Consider the following 14320-nt stretch of genomic DNA (forward strand, 5'->3'; position numbering starts at 1 on the left):
ACCACTTCGCTAACTATGTTGAGGAACGACTTGGCGAGACTGAGGAATGCGGGTCTCACAGGTCAGCTTTCATCTTGACTCATGTCATTGTCGCTGCTACTTTGCTATTCGCCAATACGGTTACACGTAAACAATCGTAACCATAAACAAAGTCTCTAGCGACAGACCCTCTTGCCCCTGTGACAGAGATCATCTCCGATTGCACCAATACGGTTTTTGTCGTCGCGTAGGAGTGTAAGCGCGTTTTCATTTGCAAGGTTTTATCAGTTTAACCCCTTGCACTCCAGAGGTGCCTCTCAGTCTTCGATCAACTTGACAGCAAAATTGTAAAAATTGGAGAAATGTAAATAGAAACATAGACTATCCATAATTTCAACGATTAAACATTATAATTTAGCACTTTGACTGCCACGTTACTGGAATTCGGGTAACATTATTTTTTACAGAAACTTGGACATTTTTTTGGTGACGTGTCGAACAAACCGAATTTTGTTGGATATATGAAATATGAGAAAGATAGTGGGCCAATTATTAAGAAGAATCTTGATTTCTCAGTTTCTGGTTAGTGGAAATAACCGTATCGAGTACATGGGAGTTTTGATGAGTGTTTACGTGGCAGTCAAAGCGTTAATTGAAAGATACAGAGAGTTTCAACATTGTAAGTTATGCTCGAGGGATAACGCGGTTAAACAAAAATGTGGAGCAATACTGCAGACTGTAGCACTTAAGGGTTAATCCCTAAATCAATCGATTTGACACAGCAAAATTGTCAGGTTTTATATTAATCATCAAACTTTGTATAATACATGAATATATGAAATATTGGAAAGAACAGTTTTATTCGTCAATGTATGTGCGATTTCTTGTCAAGTAAATTAGAAAATGTTGAGTATTTCCACAGGAAATCTTCTGGAGTGCAAAGGGTTAATATGAGCACTAGAATTACTGTAGCAGTCAAAATGACTGGTTTTGTTCTCCTTGTTTCGTAATCATTGATACCTTAAAAGCATTGAATATTTGAAACTATTCGAAAATAAATAGTTACACTTGAATACTATAATTAATATATGAAAAAACTGTAAATAATCTATTATCACAATTTTTATATGGATTACATATTAATCCCATTACAAGCTTAGTAGTTATAATGTTAATTGTCGCGTTCTGAAGTAAAGGTAGATACTCATAAGCGGGGAATTTTTCTTTGCTTTTTGGTAAATTATTAATGACCAAATTATCCTAACGAGCGCAGTTGTGAAAGAAATCATAGGACAAAAGTTAATAAATATACTTAACGCTGAGATTGTATTCGTACATCTGTAGATACACAGTGATAGCCGTTTAAATTTCACTAAACTCCCCATACGGTTAAATTTCGAAGACTCATCTCCACTCTTTTCCTACCGCTCAGTCCTCGAGATTGACGAAGCTCCATCTCAGTAGGCAAGGAAAGAGAATGAATATAATGAAAAGAAAGAAAACCGACACACATAAATAAGATGCCGCGATTATGAAAAGTGAACATCCAATAAAGAAAATTCCATTTGCAGTAATATTCATTTTATTTTTATCGTTGCACCATTAATAGATAGTTGAGATTTTTCTGATTGAAACGAACCCAAAAAGACGTAAATCGGACTAATTGTACCCGTTTAAAATGAATGACAACATTCAATTTAAGAATTTTCGAAATCGATCAAACTAGTCCGATTTGCATCGTGTTTGGACTCATTTTAATTGGAAGAATCCCAGCAATTCGTTGGTCTTACAGTTTCAGAGATCAGGTGAAAATGATTGAAAGTAGAATTTTCTATCTTGTATGTTTATTTCACTTTAGTCACGGTATACCTTTGAAGTATCGAGTTCCGACTGTCGCTGCTCGACACACTGCGTCCATCTCGCTTGCACGCATTGTATCTGCCCTCTCACTTCGTCGTGACACGCTCGAGTCATTTCTCATAAAAAAGACTGTACCCTGCCCGCTTAAATTTCACTACTGGCTACTGAGTTTTGTGAAATTTAAGCGGGCATCACTGTACCTGTAGGTATATGTACGGTATTGGTCATCCCATAAATAATGCGGTCTTTATATTTCCTTTATTTTTAAAAATAAAAATAAACAAACTTTTTTTTGAACTAATGTAACTAATTATAATGTATAGATAGACAATTTATAGCTAACGAAGGTAAATATATGTTAAATTAAGAAACAGTTTTGTTTATTTTTATTTTTAAAAATGAAACGAATATATAAAGCCGCAGTACTTACAGGGCGATCTAATATTTACTTTAATTTTATTACTACAGCAGCTCTCGACTCTAATCAATCTACGAAACGCGTTAAAGTAAGTTTATAGTAGAACTGCGGTAGAAGCTAAGAGAACGTCGACTCACAACGTTTACATCGTTGATCAATTGACTCTTAACATTAAAACTGTCGTTTCTGTAGAATCTCCAAGAGTGCATCTATTGAGATTTCTATTAATTTACAATTAAGCTTGCGTAGTCCTAAGTCAATGTCTTCAATCATTTTTTCAGAGAATCATCTGTTATCTTTTCAATAATCGTAAAAAGAAGAAATTAGGAATGGAACATTTTGACCTGTCTGGTAATTCTAGTGTTAAAGCTTTAAATGACACTAATCTTTCTAACGACGAATTATCTATTTTTTCACATAAACATGTAATTCTTGATATAATAATTTTTGAGACAATCATCTGTTATTTTTTCAATAATCGTAAGAAGAAGAAATCAGGAATGGGTCAATTCTGACTGATAGTTCTAGTGTTAACTCTTGTGTTGGCAACCGAGCATCCATTTGGAAATCTTTGTCTGCGTATTTTTGTTCCATTCTCGTGAAAATATCTCAAAATCACCTTGGATCTCCAATTTCTGAACATTTTTGTGTCAATTTTTGTTTCAAAAATAAAAAGCATACGCAAGAATATTGTAGAGGAAAAGGTGGTAATTTGGCCCCTCGGTTTTATATTTCTCTCCAAAATTTGATTCGCAACTTAAATTGCTCCAAATTTTTGCATAAAATGTAGGTAAAGTAATAAGGTTACTCCTGACAAAAAAAGGAAAGTGAATGAACAAAATAATTGAATTGAATTTAATAAATATATTACGAAGATAAGTCATTTTTAACAAAAATAATAAAAAATCACGTTTAATGGCATTTTAAGATTAAAAGTAAACAAATAAAGCAAATTTCTTTATGTATGTACAAAAATTTCTAAAAATTACTAACAAAAAAATTAGTATGTATAATATAATGATGGTTTTCCAAATATAGATTGTCACAAAATATATTCGTATATCATAACAAAAGTCATCAACGAAACAATCTTAATATAATAATAGATTTTTTGGAGGTCATATTACCCTTTCTTATTTTAACTTTATATTTTAACTTTATATTCGAAAATATCAATAATAAGATAATTTCACTGATAAATATCAATTATACGAACCTTCCCTAAAATATATTCCAACACGCGATTCTTTAACTTCCATAATTTGCAAGAAATACTTCTTTTTCAGAATGACATGAAACTTTCGTTATGAGGTCGTATTAATTAAGTTCTTTATTAACAGAAATAATGCACTATATAGTCTAAATTTATTTACCCATAGATAATTCGAATAGATATGCAACTAAGGAGACCATTAATTACTAAATGTTTTTGTTATAATCTGGAAAATCTCGAGAGACCGCGTCACCACTCTTCCCACTAATAGTAAGATTTAGATAAATGCAGACATTTTAGTTGCTAACCTAAAGATTAAACATAATTGATCTCTCAGGCCTCTGACCAATCACAGATCAATGGAAAGTATAAACAGAAACGTAGACTACCCACAATTTCAACGATTGAACATCATAATGTAATTGAAAGATACAGGGAGTTTCAACACTGTAAATTATGCGCGGAAGATAATGCGGTTAAACAAAAATGTTGAGCAGTCCTACAAACTTCAGCACTAACCCTTACACTCCGTAATACAATTGATTTGACATAACAAAATTATAAAGTTTGATATTTAATATTAAACTTTGAACGATGCATCGATATCTGAAATATCGAAAGAAACTTATTTCGTTCCTGAATTTGTGTGCAATTTCTCATTAAGTTAGTTTGAAAGCATATCGTTGGTATCTGATCAGAAAATGTTGAGTAGTTCCAATGAAAAACTTCTGGAGTGCAAAGGGTTAACCCAATACCCACCAATAACGCGGAGCAAATTTCGCAAAAATGTGATTTTATTCTGCAAAGTTGAATTGATGTAAAAGTGATGCTGCTGTTAAATTTGATAGAAATAAATAACTAAATGATTTCGCGCTTTGTTTATGTATTTCTGATGACTACCTTACAGTATAGACGAAAGGAAATTAGTAAATAATTAAAAAATGACACTTAATACGATGTCTATACCAACGATGCAAAAAGTTCAAGTACAAAGGATTAACTGAGCGTAGCTCGATGGGTCGCATCAACGTAAACGCTTTTATTTGAAACAAGAGTTATGTGTTATATTTCCTCGCTACCTTCCATCGAACATTACAGCTCCGCTATAAACGTGCCCTTATTCGGGAGATTTGGAGTCGATTCGCTGTGCAGACGAACGTCAACGATGACGGTCAACCCCTTGCGCTTGAAACTTTTTAACTACATAGGAATATTCAACATTTTTGTGCCAGAAGTACAAGACATTTTTTAAACTGACTTAATGGGAAATCACGTATAAATGAATTCCTTTCACTATTTTGACGAGTCTCACTTTGTAATTTTCTAGTCTTTCACTTGTCTAATTTTTCGAAATTTTTGTCAAAAATTAGTATAATCCTAACATAGCTATCTAAGTTTAAGAAATTCTCTTACTTTTTATATTCTGATGATTGTAGTAGCTGTTATGTAATAATTGACGAATAAATTCAATTTATTTAATATCTGTGAATGATAAGTGTATACATTGTTCACCATTCCCAAGTAACAACATTGAATTTATTCATCAACCTTTGTTTGTTATTTTAAATAACATTTATCCAACACTGATCTAGACATTGACCATTATTCGAACAAAATCTTATTTGAATAACAATAATGGATAAATAATTAATCGTTATTCAATTATTTATTATCCAAGTTATTCGTTATTCTCAAATAATAATCACATTGAATTTATTCCTTATTTCGAATAACATTTGCCCAATACTAATCTAGGACAATGTTGGCCATCATCCTGTTATTCGTTATTCCTGTTATTCATTTTTCTTAATATTCATCATTCTTATTATCCATTAATCCTATTATTCATTATTCCTATCGTCCGTTATTCGCAAATAATAATCACGTTGAGTTTATTTGTTATTTCTAATAACATTTTCCCAATACTGATCTAAGACAATGTTGGCCATCGTTCTGTTATTCATTTTTCCTGTTATTCATCATTCCTATTATTCATTATTCCTATCATCTGTTATTCGCAAATAATAATCACATTGAATTTATTCGTTGTTTTAAATAACATTTTCCCGATACTGGTCTAGATCAATGTTAGCCATCATTCTGTTATTTGTCATTCCTGTTATTCACTACTCCTATTATTTATCATTGCTATTATTCATTAATCCTATTATTCATTATTCCTATCATCCGTTATTCGCAAATAATAATTACATTGAATTTATTCATTTCGAATAACATTTACCCAATACTGATCTAGACCAATGTCAGCCATCATTCCGTTATTCATTTTTGCTATTATTCATCATTCCTAACATTAATTAATCCTATTATTCATTATTCCTGTCATCTCTGATTCGAAAATAATAATGAAATTGAATTTACTGGTTATTTCGACTAACATTTACCCAAGACACGTCTAGACCCGCGATAGATACCCGTTCCTACTAGTCTAGCCGTAATCGGCAGTCGCCACACCCCGACACTGCCGTCCACCGCTTCGGCCTCTTCTCTTTTTCCTCCTCCGGCTCGAACACCCATCGCCTGATCTCACCGCCAGTCCCTCCCTTTTCCTCGCGAGCCGTCTTCGCTCCGCGCTCTTTCGTTCGTTCACACGACGGACGCGTGTACGTGTAAGCATGCAAACTAGAGAGGAAGCGCGAAAAGAGGAGAGCGGAGAAGAGAAGCGAAAGAGGGCAAGAGGACGAACGAGTAACCATTCTACTCGTTCGTCGAGTCCCCTCGGGAATCCGCAATCCGGCGTCCACGGTCTCGTGACACCCACCCCTTTCCCATGCTCCGCTACTTTTCGAGCCGCATCGATCTTACATTCTAGAGATCTTTCGGATTTTAACCCTCTACTGTCTCAACTTTTTTCACGATTATAACATGATTGATGAAGTGTGAAATTGAAATACGTTAACCTCTAAACGCAAATTCAGTATGTATTAAATAGTTTTAATTCTTTGCAATCCTAGGTCGAGACAGAATTGCTTTTCAATTTTATGCTAATTTATCATTACTCATTTATTTGCTACGTATTTTAGCAATTTTGGTAGTTTTTGAGCTCTATTAATCTTACATTCTAGAAACCTTTCGGATTTGAACGTTTTATTGTCTGAACTTTTTCATGCTTATAACACGATTGATGAAGTGTGAAATTGAGATACGTTAATCTGTAAATGCAGATTGACTATATTATTCGATAGTTTTAATTCGTTATGGGCCTACATTAAAGAGACTCTATATAGAATCATACACTAATTTATTTTAACACTTCTGCTACTTTTCGAACCCCATCGATCTTATATTACAGAGCTCTTTCGGATTTGAACTCTCTGTTGTCTGAACTTTTTTCGTAGTTATAACACGATTGACAAACTGTGAAATTAGGATACATTAACGTCTAAATGCAAATTGATTGTACGTTTTATAGTTTTAATTCTTTATGGTTCTATGCTGAGGCAGATTCTATATTCCGTTTTGTACTAATAGGTGTACTTATTTTAACAATTCTGGTACTTTTTGAGCCACATTGATCTTACATTATGGACGTCTTTCGAATTTGAACCCTCTACTGCCTGAAACTTTGTTGTGGTCATAGGATAATTAATTTAATTCGAAATTAACCCCTTACCTTAAAATTTATTTCAACTCAAATATTCCTGATTACCCTATTCAATTTTGTTGGAACGTTATGGACACAACTTTTACAAAAAAAACTGAAATACTACAGGCTCGACTAATTTTCTTCATGAAAATAAAAAAACTCAAATTTCATATGGAAGAAATTAAGTTAAGAAATATCGACGTTTAAATATAAATTAATAATGTATTCGATGGCTTTAACTCTTTTATATTAAAACTATTCATAACGAAACCTAATTTTATACTATGTTTTTACTATTATAACAATTTTATACTATGTTTCTAACTATTTTTAAAATGTTATACTATAGCGATTAAAATAATTTACTTTTAACAATTTTTACCATAATTATATATAATATCATAATTGTAACATATAAATATACACCGCCTCGGTTAAAATATAATTGAATTAAATCACGTTGATTTCACAGTGGAAAACCAAGAACACTTCGGATCACAAAGCGTTAGTCAGTTTATTATAACGAACACGCTTTGCAACTTTGAAATTAGGACACTATAGAACATTTACATTTGTATATACAAAAGCTTAAGTTAGTTAATTGCTTAATTTCATTCACCATCTCGTGGTAAAAAGCTAAATAAGTAACTTCAAACTCACACTGGCAAGGAAACGTATCGAACCCGGAAATTCAAAAAATTATGAAACTTTGTGTGTACATAGAGTAAGCCAAGTCTAATACATTACAATTTTTTCAGGAAAAATGTACATCTTTTCAAGGGATGATTTCACCCGTATAAAGAGAAATTCGGCACGAAAAAAATTTGCAACGTACTAGGCTTTAGTTACTCTACTTGCACACAAAGTTTCATAATTTTTTGAATTTCCAGTTTTGATATCTTTCCTTCTCCCTTATAGTCATAATCATATTTCATCATATTTCATTCCCATTTCCCAGAAATTTTCTCGATTTTCGCTGGTCTTCTTCCGACCATAAGCCACAAACGTTCTTTGCCCCTCATGTTGTTAACCCTTTGCGAATTAAGATTTTTTTTAAATACTCAAAGTCTTCACGAGGGGAAACTAAGTTATACAGGGTGGTGCATATAATTGGAACCACTTGGATTACTACATTAATGATTTTCCTGGGAAATGTTTCAGATAAAAGTTTATTGGTTAAAAGGAGATATGGTTCGACGTCATTAGTCTTTTAAGAGGAGAACATCTAGAGAGAAGGTTAAGTCTGTTTTCTGAAATGGAAACGAAATTTTTGTTATACGATTCCGTTAATATCGAGATTTTCTATAAAAAATGTGTTAACCCTCACATACCAAAGAATCACTAGTTTAAGAGGTAGTTTACTTTGAATTATTCAAATAGCCAGAACTAAACCACTGCAGTAACTCACTGATTACTACAAATGAACTTCGTGTGGAACCATATAGTAAATTATTCAAGTCTTCTTATGATTTGAATTTTGGAAAATCTCAAGGTGATTTTCGAATTTATCACGTCAACTGTCAAATGAGTAATATGTTGATCTATGTGCCTTAGAGACTGTATTTTTTAATAAATTCGACTGAAAAAATTCACAAAACTTCATGAAGTTATATTAAAAATATATATAAAGTTTCAGCTAAAAAAGATTTCTACCTTCTTCTAGAAAAATACTAAACAATCCATATTTTTCATCCAACGAAATGGGATTCCCCTTTAACGGAATAATGTCAAAAATTATGTCAAAATTATGAAATTACAGAGAAAAAGTTTCCAAATGCAAAGAGTTAATTCATTGATTGACTTAACGTTTTTGGAGTCCAAAGTCAGGTTAAGGAACTTATATTAACATTGTTTAATTTAATTTGATACGAGTTTATTATGTAATATTATGTACCGATCCTTAAAGCTCAACACGACAGTTTTCTAATTTATTCCAAAACATTTGAGAAACACTAAATTTGTGTCTACTAATATGTGGTACAATTATAGTATCACAAATAAATATAACGAAAATTGGCAAAATATGTAACTATTGAAATAAAATTGAATTTTGTATGTTTATTGTATTTTTAATTACACGTGTATATCACACGATTACGATATTACGAATTATTATAGTAAAAACTGCTAAAATATTCAGTCATTTCATAAATACTGCGGTTTTTATACTTCTTCTATTTCTAAATATTGATATAAAAAAATTCTTTTTAATCTAGAATATATATCCTCCTTCATTATCCGTAGACTACCCATTTATGCGTTATAATTACATTAAAGAAGCTTTTTTCTTTCTATCTTTTAGAAATAAAAGAAGTCTGAAAAACAGCATGATTTATGGGATGATCCAATGCGTAAGTACATACCCACTGGAATGAAATTGAACGTCGAGTCTGCTTCATCATAGAATCGCAAAGGGTTAAAAGAAGTATGTAGCGTCGAGTATCCATCGCTCTTCCACGTTGCGTGCCGCAGTGACGAACGCTGGTTGACTATCAACAAACGCTGCTAGAAATATTCAAAGTTTCACGTTCCTTTACAGAAATACTGGAAAGACGACCGACATCGATGCAACCGTGCAAAAATCTTCGAAAGGAATCATACCTAAACTCGAAAAAGATAGACGTCAACTAACAATAAGTACAGGAAAATAGTTTTGTCACTGTCGAACTTGTTAAAGATCTTCAAAATGTAACACTTTTATGGCTAACATGTGTAAAAAAAATCTAAATACTTATAAATATTAAGTATAAGTAAATTATAATATTATTATTATATAAGTTAATAATTGATTTAATATTAATCCTTTGCACTTGACAATATTTTTTATTAGAAACATTCAATATTTACTTACAGAATATTAATAATATTATTCGCAACTTACATAAAGAAACATCTTGCGTAAATTATGGGGCAGAATTGTTTTATTTCTATGTTTCACGTGTTAATATCTTATTCAATATATTACATTGAATTTTTCATTTTATAATTCTGCTGCATTGAATCGAATGGCGCCAGAGTCGCCTCTCGAATGCTAAGGGCTAATTCAATTGATTATTAAATTAGTGTATTAGGTTGTATAATATGAAATAACGGATTTTGTGGAAAAAAGGAAACCTTATTTGATGTTCTAAAACACGTTTATTCGATCAAAAAATGCTCTATTCGATTCGATACACTTCTGCGGACGTGTTTTTAATGAATATATTCCATTTTTGACAAATTCGGAATGTATAGAATGAATAAATTCTAAAGATACTTCATATTACATCATCTAAGAAGTATTAAGAATAAGTAAAAACAACTGCCAGATTTTTTAAACATAATCTGCTACCAATACTGGACAGTAAATGCTAGAAAATCTTAAGACAAGCGAGTGGCAAACTTGAAATTACAATAATATTTACTTGATGTGTTTGGTAAGTGCTTTTAAAAAATTTTTTTTTAATTCGTGAGAAATGTTATTCTGCAATTTTATAGACACGACAGAACAATATATTTTTTGTTGAAACATTTTTTCGCTATCTCTTACCGCTTTCAAGATAATCCACGAGAATGAAAAATTTTCATTTTTTTCAAAGGGTGGTTTCACGCCTTCAAGATGACATTCGACACGAAAAAAATTGCAATGTATTAGGCTTGACTTACTCTGCTTACTTACAAAGCTTCATAATCTTTTGAATTTCCGAATTCGATGCCTTTATTTGTGTCGTGAATTTGATGCATTTACCGGGAAACTCGATAAATACTGCTTCTAGATTATAATATGGATTATAAAATCCCTAGCGAAAGCTAACACTTCTTACGACCACGACCAATGTTTATCTATATGTTCGTTTTATCATACACAGTTCAAAAATACTGAATAAGGGTAATGTTTATTTCTAATTAGAATATTTGAAATGAAGTACCTACAGACGCTCGTGTTTAAAAGTATAGTCCTGTATTTACCCTTACAATATGTTAACCTAATATTATAAAGATTTTTATACACGAGGCGACAATCATTACAATCTTAACAGAGAAATATGAACATACCACTTCTTTACACTAAAACCTCAACAACTGCAGGGAATTAGAAAATACGTTTTTATTTTATTTGATCCACTGGTACGTTTTTAACCACTGAAGAAATCCATCGCTACGGATATTCCTATTCCTAACTTTCTGCTTAGTATCTCTCCAGCACGCCGCAACCAGTTTCAGAATTCACAAAATTATTATTGCGATTTCCTCTTACATTTACAACTTAATCTAAACAAGATCTTCTACGTATACGCGTACATAGTTCCACGCATGTGAATATCCAAGTCAATTGAAAGTCAATTCAAAACTGACAAATGTAAGTACCAGTGAAACGTACTAAAAGAAAGATAGAAAATCAGTGAATCGATGCTCATAAGCAATCTATTTGCCATTACCTGTATTCTATTACTCAAACCCAAAGTTCCCGCATGAAATCTTGTATATCTTCGGATCCGTCTATTTCGCGAACACATTGTTCTTCAGCGTCTAGCACCCCGGTCAAAGTGAAATGTAATCCTTAAACTAGCCTATATTTGAACCCCAAGGTACATTTGGACCAGCTCGTATACCGTAAAAATTAGTTCGACCAGTTTCGGGCGCGTTTCTAAGCACGGACACAGAGACAGCTCGTCCGCTAAGAAAATCGCGGGTCGTATTCTCCGAGCAACTAGTTGTGCGGAGCCAAACGAAGCCGAGTTGACGGGATATCGCGACGTGCCGTGCCGCGATCGCTCCTGTTGAGCTGAAACGACGTCGGGTCTCGCTAATGAGGACGTCCTTTCTTGCATACCGGATAACGTTTCGCCGCCGGGCGACGCCGGGCGTCTCGAATTTCTCGTGTACGCCTCTTCTTCGTTTCTCTCGCCTCCGTCTCTCCTTCTGGGTACGATCAATGCCGAAGCCACCGGGCAAACTCGCTCTTTCCCTCCCCCTATCTTCGTCCCGCCCTTCTCTTCGCCTATCCTGCACCTTATCGTGAAAAGTACGCGGCACGTTGAGTTTGCCGTCGATCGATCGAGTGGTACCCGATGGAGACGACAGTTCCAAAGAGCCCACCGATGGAGGAAGTCTGGCCGTGCCTTCGCGAAAACAGTCCCGGGCCAATTAAACCTTTTACACCGGCGCCATTTAATTCGGTGACTCTGCCCTATTAATTGGCCGCGAGCGGATCGTTACGATTCCATTCGGAACGATCGAAAGTCAACCGCATATGCAGCCATGTAAGGCTAGGAAATCGTTTCACGGCTAGGCAGAGGAATGCAGGGTTGATTGGTCAGTTTTTATCTGATTCCCGATGTTCGTTTACGATTCGTCAACAGGGTTACGCGTAACTGATCGAACCGGTAAACGAGATGCTTAATAAAAGACACCTTTTGCCCTACGCTCTTCTGCTAGACGTTGAATTATCTGCCAACGGTAGTTTTCGTTATCCAGAGTTTCGAAGCGCGGGAAAAAGTGTAGTTGGAATCGATCGAGGATGCACGGATATGGTTATCGAACGATCGAAACGACGCGCGTGCGAGGAAAAGGAAAAACAGCGATCCCTAACGAGTCTTCTTCTTCTTCCTTTCTCCTCTTCCGGCGAGTAACGCTTCTAACCAATCACCGAGCGATGCATCGATCGATGGTTGTCCGGTTCGCAGTCGAGTCTCTTTTCGTTATCTGCGAATGGCGTCTTCCCGTGACAACCGCATCGGCAATGATACGCGCCTTTGAGCGCGTCCGCAACGCTGAACTTGCATAGTAGTCGATCGCGTGTCCCTCTTGGTTCCACGTATCAATATAACCGTTTCAATCGAAAGAAAAAGGAGAAAGATTCGACGAAGTGCGGATAGTTTCTCATTTGACGCGAAACTACCAATGGTACAGAAAAGAATGTTTGATCGTAATTAGATTTACACTATAAACCCATACAATTTCGAAATTCTTCGTTTCGTCGCATGACAAAGTATAGAAAATATTAGATTAACCGGAAAGACTTGCACTTCTAAACGAAGTTTAAAGTCAAATTTCAATTCGCTGGATTAAATTTCGTTGAACTATTTGCTGCACAGTTTATTCAGAAGCTTCTCGTTGTCTTTTACTTTATTTATTCGTAACTCTTATCCGTAGGTCACAAAATCAATGCCGCATTGAAAATTGAAGCGACAAGACTTTTCAGCTAACTGAACATTTGATCGTCCGTTTCTTTGAAATCGCGTCGATCGAACAAAGATCGCGGCCGAGCGAGAAAGAAGCGCACGACCCGCGATATTTTAATTCGTCTGTCGCGCCGTAATCGTTCCTATCCGCGGAGATCAATTTCGAGACGGGAAACGGCGGAACATTTGACCAGGCTTGTCATGGCAGAGACGCGTGCAGCGGCGATGTCAGTTTGTCGCGCTCACGAACACAGAGTCGCACGTAGGCGGAGGAAACGGCACGCTGACACGCCGCGGCGGTCGGCCTGACGGCCGGCACGCCGGCACGCAGGCAGCAGCCAGCCAGCCAGCCAGGCAGGCAGGCAGGCAGGCAGGCAGGCAGGCCGGTAGCCTGACACGCACGCTCTTTCACCTATACACGTTCGTTCGCATGCACGTCAGTAGGTTGCGTGGGTAGAGCGTTTCGCGCCGCGCGTGCCGACGGACACCTTCCTCCGACCCCGTCACCGTTGCCATCGCCGTCGCCTTACCGGCTCACACGTTTCCTCGCTCTCCTCGTCGCTTCCTCTCCTCGTCGTTCACCGGCGGTCTCGCTTCTCCCTCGAGCGGCATCGCTTCATCGCTCTTCAACCCACTCTCCGCACGCCTGACGGTCGGCTCTTCCTTCGGTCCATTCGTCCCGTCCTCTTCTCACCAGGCCGTTCACCGTCTCGCTCCTCCTCGGCGTCTCTCTCCCTCCCACTCGCTATCAACTATAAAGCGGCCGCCGCCCGTCTCTCACCGCTTACCGCTCGCCGCCTATCGTTTGCTGCCCGCCGCCAGTCGCTCGCCACCCGCCCACCCGCCGTCGCCCGTCGCCCGCTACCCGTCCGCCCTCCCACACTCCGTCCCGGCCCCCGCCCCAGCCCGTTGCCCGCCTGCCCGCACGCCTCGAGGGCTCATCGCCTCGACGAGCCGAACAGCGGCACGGATCGGGCTTGGCCTGTGTGTGCGCGACGGTACTTGCCTCGAACTCTCGACCAGCGCGCGCCACGGCACGGCGAGGCAAGTCGATTCGAGCCGAGCCACGCCGCCTGCCC

Source organism: Nomia melanderi, chromosome 2 (genome assembly GCF_051020985.1).
Source record: "Nomia melanderi isolate GNS246 chromosome 2, iyNomMela1, whole genome shotgun sequence".
In the NCBI taxonomy this organism is placed as follows: Eukaryota; Metazoa; Arthropoda; class Insecta; order Hymenoptera; family Halictidae; genus Nomia; species Nomia melanderi.